Raw genomic sequence first — 10,000 nt, forward strand, 5'->3', positions numbered from 1 at the left:
GAAAAATGAAAAAAGTCCCTCTATTTAATGGAAGTCAGCAACAAAAAGCTGGATTTTTTCTAAGTGTCAAGGAGGGTGTCGCTTCCAGAAGGCCCACCCGCCTTGGATCACCACCCGGTTAAGAAAAATGAAAAAAGTCCCTCTAGTTAATGGAAGTCAGCAACAAAAAGCTGGAATTTTTCTAAGTGTCAAGGAGGGTGTCGCTTCCAGAAGGCCCACCCGCCTTGGATCACCACTCGGTTAAGAAAAATGAAAAAAGTCCCTCTATTTAATGGAAGTCAGCAACAAAAAGCTGCAAATATGACAGAGTATCTAGGAGGGTGTCGCTTCCAGAAGGCCCACCCGCCGTCAGCAACAAAAAGCTGGCTAACCCTAACCCTAACCCTAACCCTAATCCCAACCCTAACCCTAACCCTAACCCTAGGTGTCCAGGCGGGGGTCCCTTCCAGGAGGCCCCCCGGCCTTGGATCACCAGCCGGGTCGATAAGTCAAAAGTAGTCCCTCTATTTGATGGAAGTCAGAGGAAAAAAGCTGGAAATATGACAAGGTGTTCCGGAGGGAGTCCCTTCAAGAACGCCCCGCTAACCCTAACCCTAATCCCAACCCTAACCCTAACCCTAACCCTAAGTGTCCAGGCGGGTGTCCATTCCAGAAGGCCCACCCGCCTTGGATCACATTCCGGTTAAGAAACATGAAAAAAGTCCCTCTATTGAATGGAAGTCAGCACAAAAAAGCTGAAAATATGACAAAGTGTCAAGGAGGGTGTCGCTTCCAGAAGGCCCGCCCGCCTTGGATCGACACCCGGCTAAGAAACATGAAAAAAGTCCCTCTATTTGATGGAAGTCAGAGGGAAAAAAAGCTGGAATTTTTCTAAGTGTCAAAGTCGGGATTTTTTCTAAGTGTCAACTTTTGGAGTACCAACCCTTCCAAAACAAAGTCGGGATTTTTTCTAAGTGTCAACTTTTGGAGTACCAACCCTTCCAAAACAAAGTCGGGATTTTTTCTAAGTGTCAACTTTTGGAGTACCAACACTTCCAAAACAAAGTCGGGATTTTTTCTAAGTGTCAACTTTTCGCGTACCAACCCTTCCAAAATAAAGTCGGGATTTTTTCTAAGTGTCAACTTTTAAAAGTCGGGATTTTTTCTAAGTGTCAACTTTTAAAAGTCGGGATTTTTTCTAAGTGTCCACTTTTGCTGTACCATGCCCTCCAGGGTCATAGAAGCCCCAGAGTGAGACCTAAACAACCGGGCCGAGTGATGTCATTTGGGGCCCTATTTTGAGTCATTTTGTGGGATTTCGGTGACGCCGAGGAGCGAAGCAGGTGTTCCGGGAGGGGGGTGCCTGTCCCTTTAAGAAGGCCGGCTTGCCGTGGATCTACACCCGGGTAGGGAATTCAAAACAGGTCCCTCTATTTGCTGGAAGTCAGCACAAAATATAGCTGTACATTTGCCCAAGGCTCTAAAGAGGGAAAGGCAACTTTAAGCCTAAAAAGGAAAGCGGGGATTTGGAGCCCTCCGGTGGACTTCCGCCGCCGCTGCACCCTTAGCTGGAAGTCAGTGCCAAAAAAAAAAAAAGAAGCTGCGAATAGTGTCCATGTGCCTGTCCTTTTAGGAAAGCCGGCTTGCCGTGGATCTCCACCCGGGTGGGGAATTCCAAATAGGTCCCTCTATTTGATGGAAGTCAGCAACAAAAAGCTGGATTTTTTCTAAGTGTCAAGGAGGGTGTCGCTTCCAGAAGGCCCACCTGCCTTGGATCGACACCCGGTTAAGAAACATGGAAAAAGTCCCTCTATTTGATGGAAGTCAGCAACAAAAAGCTGGATTTTTTCTAAGTGTCAAGGAGGGTGTCGCTTCCAGAAGGCCCACCCGCCTTGGATCACCACCCGGTTAAGAAAAAAGAAAAAAGTCCCTCTACTTAATGGAAGTCAGCAACAAAAAGCTGGATTTTTTCTAAGTGTGAAGGAGGGTGTCGCTTCCAGAAGGCCCACCTGCCTTGGATCGACACCCGGTTAAGAAACATGGAAAAAGTCCCTCTATTTGATGGAAGTCAGCAACAAAAAGCTGGATTTTTTCTAAGTGTCAAGGAGGGTGTCGCTTCCAGAAGGCCCACCCGCCTTGGATCACCACCCGGTTAAGAAAAAAGAAAAAAGTCCCTCTACTTAATGGAAGTCAGCAACAAAAAGCTGGATTTTTTCTAAGTGTGAAGGAGGGTGTCGCTTCCAGAAGGCCCACCTGCCTTGGATCGACACCCGGTTAAGAAACATGGAAAAAGTCCCTCTATTTGATGGAAGTCAGCAACAAAAAGCTGGATTTTTTCTAAGTGTCAAGGAGGGTGTCGCTTCCAGAAGGCCCACCCGCCTTGGATCACCACCCGGTTAAGAAAAAAGAAAAAAGTCCCTCTACTTAATGGAAGTCAGCAACAAAAAGCTGGATTTTTTCTAAGTGTGAAGGAGGGTGTCGCTTCCAGAAGGCCCACCTGCCTTGGATCGACACCCGGTTAAGAAACATGGAAAAAGTCCCTCTATTGAATGGAAGTCAGCACAAAAAAGCTGAAAATATGACAGAGTGTGAAGGAGAGGGTCGCTTCCAGAAGGCCCACCTGCCTTGGATCGACACCCGGTTAAGAAACATGGAAAAAGTCCCTCTATTTGATGGAAGTCAGCAACAAAAAGCTGGATTTTTTCTAAGTGTCAAGGAGGGTGTCGCTTCCAGAAGGCCCACCTGCCTTGGATCGACACCCGGTTAAGAAACATGGAAAAAGTCCCTCTATTTGATGGAAGTCAGCAACAAAAAGCTGGATTTTTTCTAAGTGTCAAGGAGGGTGTCGCTTCCAGAAGGCCCACCTGCCTTGGATCGACACCCGGTTAAGAAACATGGAAAAAGTCCCTCTATTTGATGGAAGTCAGCAACAAAAAGCTGGATTTTTTCTAAGTGTCAAGGAGGGTGTCGCTTCCAGAAGGCCCACCTGCCTTGGATCGACACCCGGTTAAGAAACATGGAAAAAGTCCCTCTATTTGATGGAAGTCAGCAACAAAAAGCTGGATTTTTTCTAAGTGTCAAGGAGGGTGTCGCTTCCAGAAGGCCCACCTGCCTTGGATCGACACCCGGTTAAGAAACATGGAAAAAGTCCCTCTATTTGATGGAAGTCAGCAACAAAAAGCTGGATTTTTTCTAAGTGTAAAAGTTGGGATTTTTTCTAAGTGTCAACTTTTGGTGTACCAACCCTTCCAAAATAAAGTCGGGATTTTTTCTAAGTGTCAACTTTTGGTGTACCAACCCTTCCAAAATAAAGTCGGGATTTTTTCTAAGTGTCAACTTTTGGTGTACCAACACTTCCAAAATAAAGTGGGGATTTTTTCTAAGTGTCAACTTATATAGTCGGGATTTTTTCTAAGTGTCAACTTATATAGTCGGGATTTTTTCCAAGTGTCAATTTATAAAGTGGGGATTCTTTTCCAAGTGTCAACCTGTAAAGTGGGGATTTTTTTTCCAAGTGTCCACTTTTGGTTCACCATGCCTTCCAGAGTCAAAGAAGCCCCCGAGTGAGACCCAAAAAACCGGACCGAGTGATGTCATTTGGGGTCCTATTTTCAGTCATTTTGTGGGATTTCGGTGACGCCGAGGAGGGAAGCAGGTGTCAAGGGACAGGGGGGTGCCTGTCCCTTTAAGAAGGCCGGCTTGCCGTGGATCTACACCCGGGTAGGGAATTCAAAACAGGTCCCTCTATTTGCTGGAAGTCAGCACGAAAAAGCTGGAAATATGACAGGGGGAAAAAAAAAAGAAGAAGCTGCAATGATGGCAGAGTGTCCATGTGCCTGTCCCTTTAAGAAGGCCGGCTTGCCGTGGATCTCCACCCGGGTGGGGAATTCCAAATAGGTCCCTCTATTTGCTGGAAGTGCCCCCCCAAAAAGCTGTCCATTTCCCCAAGTTTTTAAGGAGGGAAAAGCCACTTTAAGCCTAAAAAGGAAAGCGGGGATTTGGAGCCCTCCGGTGGACTTCCGCCGCCGCTGCACCCTTAGAAGAAAAAGCTGCACTTATGGCAGAGTGTCCATGTGCCTGTGCCTTTAGGAAGGCCGGCTTGCCGTGGTTCTGCACCAGGGTAGGGAATTCAAAATAGGTCCCTCTATCTGCTGGAAGTCAGCACAAAAAAAAGCTGGAAATATGACAGAGTGTCAACTTTTAGTGTAATAGACCTGCGAAAGTCAAAGTCGGGATTTTTTCTAAGTGTCCACTTTTGGTGTACCAACCTTTCCAAAATAAAGTGGGGATTTTTTCTAAGTGTCCACTTTTGGTGTACCAACCTTTCCAAAATAAAGTGGGGATTTTTTCTAAGTGTCAACTTATAAAGTCGGGATTTTTTCTAAGTGTCAACTTATAAAGTGGGGATTTTTTCTAAGTGTCAACTTATAAAGTCGGGATTTTTTCCAAGTGTCAACTTATAAAGTGGGGATTTTTTCCAAGTGTCAACTTATATAGTCGGGATTTTTTTTCAAAGTGTCAACTTGTAAAGTGGGGATTTTTTCCAAGTGTCTACTTTTGGTTCACCATGCCTTCCAGAGTCAAAGAAGCCCCCGAGTGAGACCCAAAGAACCGGACCGAGTGATGTCATTTGGGGTCCTATTTTCAGTCATTTTGTGGGATTTCGGTGACGCCGAGGAGGGAAGCAGGTGTCAAGGGACAGGGGGGTGCCTGTCCCTTTAAGAAGGCCGGCTTGCCGTGGATCTACACCCGGGTAGGGAATTCAAAACAGGTCCCTCTATTTGCTGGAAGTCAGCACGAAAAAAAGCTGGAAATATGACAGAGTGCCCCAAAAAAAAAAAGAAGCTGCAATGATGGCAGAGTGTCCATGTTGCTGTCCCTTTAGGAAGGCCGGCTCGCCGTGGATCTCCACCCGGGTGGGGAATTCCAAATAGGTCCCTCCATTTGCTGGAAGTGCCCCCCCAAAAAGCTGTCCATTTCCCCAAGTTTTTAAGGGAAACAAAAACCAGGGTTGGGGTTGGATGCATCACACTGTAAGTCTCGGCTGCAGCCAGAAGCAAGTATTAAAAAGATAGACATCAACCATCATTTAAAAAGGGGAAAACAAATCCATTCATCAATAAATCATATCCAAATTTAAAAAAAGAGGCAGCTCAAAAGAGAGGGTGTGTGTCCAGCAGAAAATAGGCATGATAAACAAAGAGGGCTGGGGTTTGGAGGAGGGCAAAATGTCCCGCAGCCGGCCGCCCGAGTTCCGGGATGCCCAGCACGTCCATAACGCACCCCGCAAAGTCAAACTGGAAGTGGAGGGGAAAAAAGCTGGGAAAGAAGTTAAATGTCCTCAAAGTGTTCCAAAATCAGTCCCACAAGTCCCGCAGCTGGCCACCCGAGTCCAGGGAAGCCCGGCACCTCCGTAACAAGGCCCGCAAAGTCACACTGCAAGTGGGGGAGAAAAGCTGGCAGAGTAGCCAAAAGTCCTCAAAGTGTTCAAAAATCAGTCCCCCACCAGCCCCGCAGCTGGCCACCCGAGTCCAGGGACGCCCGGCACAGCCGTAACGCACCCCGCAAAGTCAAACTGCAAGTGGGGGAGAAAAGCTGGGGGAAAATCCAAAAGTCCTCAACGTTTTCAAAATCCGCACCCGGGACTGAGTCCAGCAAGTCCCCCCGGTCCCAAAAATGCCATTTTTTTCAAAAAATACCCAAAAAATGCGGGGGCCGGATTTCGGAACCGGCGTACCGCTTTCGGCCCGCGTGCCCTAGATTGGAGACCGATGTCAAAAATGGACGCCGGTCGGGTATTTTTTTCCTTGGGGTCTATAGAGAGTAAATCCGGAGGAAAATTGGCCTTACGAGCAAAGGGAGGGATTTTAGGGGGCATAACGTCCAGCCGCCTGCCTCCCGGGTCCCGGGGAAGAGAAAGTCCAGAAAACTCATAAAATCATGCCCAGCATGGAGATCCACAAGTCCCGCCGCAGGCCCGAGGCTTCCCGGGTCCCGGGAATGACCAAAAGACACCCAGGAGTGGACCATCGAAAGTGGGAGGGAAATGGAGGGAAAGTCGGGAAAAAGGTCCAAAATGGGTTGAAAATCATATGATCCCACCCAGGGTAGAGTTCCACAAGTCCCGCAGCGAGCTGCACGAGCCGCAGGAACACCGGGAATGACCAAAAGGCACCCAGAAGTGAACCAGCGAAAGTGGGGGAAAAATGGAGGAAAAGGAGGAAAAAGTACCAAATTGTTTAAAAATCCTACCCAGGATGGAGTTCCACAAGTCCCGCAGCGAGCTGCACGAGCCGCAGGAACACCGGGAATGACCAAAAGGCACCCAGAAGTGAACCAGCGAAAGTGGGGGAAAAATGGAGGAAAAGGAGGAAAAAGTACCAAATTGTTTAAAAATCCTACCCAGGATGGAGTTCCACAAGTCCCGCAGCGAGCTGCACGAGCCGCAGGAACACCGGGAATGACCAAAAGGCACCCAGAAGTGAACCAGCGAAAGTGGGGGAAAAATGGAGGAAAAGGAGGAAAAAGTACCAAATTGTTTAAAAATCCTACCCAGGATGGAGTTCCACGAGTCCCGCAGCGAGCTGCACGAGCCGCAGGAACACCGGGAATGACCAAAAGGCACCCAGAAGTGAACCAGCGAAAGTGGGGGAAAAATGGAGGAAAAGGAGGAAAAAGTACCAAATTGTTTAAAAATCCTACCCAGGATGGAGTTCCACGAGTCCCGCAGCGAGCTGCACGAGCCGCAGGAACACCGGGAATGACCAAAAGGCACCCAGAAGTGAACCATCAAAAGTGGGGGACAATTTGAGAAAAAGTTGGAAAAAGGTCCGAAATTGATTAAAAATCCTACCCAGGATGGAGTTCCAGAAGCCCCGCAGCGAGCTGCGCGAGCCGCAGGAACACCGGGAATGACCAAAAGGCACCCAGAAGTGAACCATCAAAAGTGGGGGACAATTTGAGAAAAAGTTGGAAAAAGGTCCGAAATTGATTAAAAATCCTACCCAGGATGGAGTTCCAGAAGCCCCGCAGCGAGCTGCACGAGCCGCAGGAACACCGGGAATGACCAAAAGGCACCCAGAAGTGAACCATCAAAAGTGGGGGACAATTTGAGAAAAAGTTGGAAAAAGGTCCGAAATTGATTAAAAATCCTACCCAGGATGGAGTTCCAGAAGCCCCGCAGCGAGCTGCGCGAGCCGCAGGAACACCGGGAATGACCAAAAGGCACCCAGAAGTGAACCATCAAAAGTGGGGGACAATTTGAGAAAAAGTTGGAAAAAGGTCCGAAATTGATTAAAAATCCTACCCAGGATGGAGTTCCAGAAGCCCCGCAGCGAGCTGCACGAGCCGCAGGAACACCGGGAATGACCAAAAGGCACCCAGAAGTGAACCATCAAAAGTGGGGGACAATTTGAGAAAAAGTTGGAAAAAGGTCCGAAATTGATTAAAAATCCTACCCAGGATGGAGTTCCAGAAGCCCCGCAGCGAGCTGCGCGAGCCGCAGGAACACCGGGAATGACCAAAAGGCACCCAGAAGTGAACCATCAAAAGTGGGGGACAATTTGAGAAAAAGTTGGAAAAAGGTCCGAAATTGATTAAAAATCCTACCCAGGATGGAGTTCCACAAGTCCCGCAGCGAGCTGCACGAGCCGCAGGAACACCGGGAATGACCAAAAGGCACCCAGAAGTGAACCATCAAAAGTGGGGGACAATTTGAGAAAAAGTTGGAAAAAGGTCCGAAATTGATTAAAAATCCTACCCAGGATGGAGTTCCAGAAGCCCCGCAGCGAGCTGCGCGAGCCGCAGGAACACCGGGAATGACCAAAAGGCACCCAGAAGTGAACCATCAAAAGTGGGGGACAATTTGAGAAAAAGTTGGAAAAAGGTCCGAAATTGATTAAAAATCCTACCCAGGATGGAGTTCCAGAAGCCCCGCAGCGAGCTGCGCGAGCCGCAGGAACACCGGGAATGACCAAAAGGCACCCAGAAGTGAACCATCAAAAGTGGGGGACAATTTGAGAAAAAGTTGGAAAAAGGTCCGAAATTGTTTAAAAATCCTACCCAGGATGGAGTTCCAGAAGTCCCGCAGCGAGCTGCGCGAGCTCCGGGACCCCCGGGAATGACCAAAAGATACCCAGGAGTGAACCAGCGAAAGTGGGGGACAATTTGAGAAAAAGTTGGAAAAAGGTCCGAAATTGTTTAAAAATCCTACCCAGGATGGAGTTCCAGAAGTCCCGCAGCGAGCTGCGCGAGCTCCGGGACCCCCGGGAATGACCAAAAGATACCCAGGAGTGAACCAGCGAAAGTGGGGGACAATTTGAGAAAAAGTTGGAAAAAGGTCCGAAATTGTTTAAAAATCCTACCCAGGATGGAGTTCCAGAAGTCCCGCAGCGAGCTGCGCGAGCTCCGGGGCCCCCGGGAATGACCAAAAGATACCCAGGAGTGAACCAGCCCAAGTGGGGGACAAATGGAAGAAAAGCCGGGCCAAGTCCAAAAAAGTTGGATTTTTTGCCAAAGTGTCAACATGCGTGATTTTGTCAGAGTGTCCACTTTTGGGATTTTTTCAAAGTCCAACAACGAGAGAGGCCTGGCCTCCAGCCTGTCTAGCCTCTTCCATGAGACACTTAGAAAAAATCCCGTGCAAAAAAAGTGGATTTTTTCTAAGTCCAACAACGAGAGAGGCCTAACTTCCAGCCTCCTTAGCCTCTTTCTTCCGTGGAGCAAAAGTTGGATTTTTTGCCTAAGTGTCAACATGCGTGATTTTGTCAGAGTGTCCACTTTTGGGATTTTTTCTAAGTCCAACAACGAGAGAGGCCTGGCCTCCAGCCTGTTTAGCCTCTTCCATGTGACACTTAGAAAAAATCCCAGCCAAAAAAAGTGGATTTTTTCTAAGTCCAACAACGAGAGAGGCCTAACTTCCAGCCTCCTTAGCCTCTTTCGTTCACATACTTAGAAAAAAATCCCAGCGCCAAGCCCAATGCATTTCAATGGGATTTATTTTTCGAGCCGGATTTTTTCTAAGTCCAACAACGAGAGAGGCTTGAGTTCTAGCCTACTTTAAGCCTCTTTCGATTTTCCCTGTTTTTACCAGGTCTACCAAAACACCCCCATCACGTTAGTAGGTGCGCCAGGCTTAGACAGGCCGAATTGGCAGGAAATGTGTCCGAGTCAAAGTGAGCTATTTTGGGACTCAAAAGTTGGATTTTCCCCCTCTTTTCGATGGTTCTTTTTTCGAATGGTTCTTCCAGGCTCTGAGGACAGGGGCTCACGCGGACATGCGTGGCCGCCTAGGGGGCGCTATCTCGGACACATTTAGGGACATGGACACCCTGGAAGAACAAACATAAAAATTTTTTCGACCTGATTTCAGACCAGCCTCTTTCTTAAGGACTTCCAGGACTCGAGCGACAGGGGCTCGGTCCTGAGTGCGCGCCCGGCCAGGGGGCGCTATCCCGGACACATTTCGGGACATTTAAACCATGGATGGACAAACATAAAAATTTTTTCGACCTGATTTCAGACCAGCCTCTTTCTTAAGGACTTCCAGGACTCGAGCGACAGGGGCTCGGTCCTGAGTGCGCGCCCGGCCAGGGGGCGCTATCCCGGACACATTTCGGGACATTTAAACCATGGATGGACAAACATAAAAATTGAAAGACCTGATTCGACCCAGCCTCTCGGGGCTTTTCCCAGGGCCGGAGCGACAGGGGCTCGGTCCTACGGCGTGCCCGCCTAGGGGGCGCTATGACGGACACACCAGGGGACACGGACACCCTGGGTGGACAAACATAAAAAATTGAAAGACCTGATTCGACCCAGCCTCTCGGGGCTTTTCCCAGGGCCGGAGCGACAGGGGCTCGGTCCTACGGCGTGCCCGCCTAGGGGGCGCTATGACGGACACACCAGGGGACACGGACACCCTGGGTGGACAAACATAAAAAATGGAAAGACCTGATTCGACCCAGCCTCTCGGGGCTTTTCCCAGGGCCGGAGCGACAGGGGCTCGGCCCTACGGCGTGCC

The sequence above is a fragment of the Nerophis ophidion genome, unplaced genomic scaffold (assembly GCF_033978795.1).
Source record: "Nerophis ophidion isolate RoL-2023_Sa unplaced genomic scaffold, RoL_Noph_v1.0 HiC_scaffold_57, whole genome shotgun sequence".
In the NCBI taxonomy this organism is placed as follows: domain Eukaryota; kingdom Metazoa; phylum Chordata; class Actinopteri; order Syngnathiformes; family Syngnathidae; genus Nerophis; species Nerophis ophidion.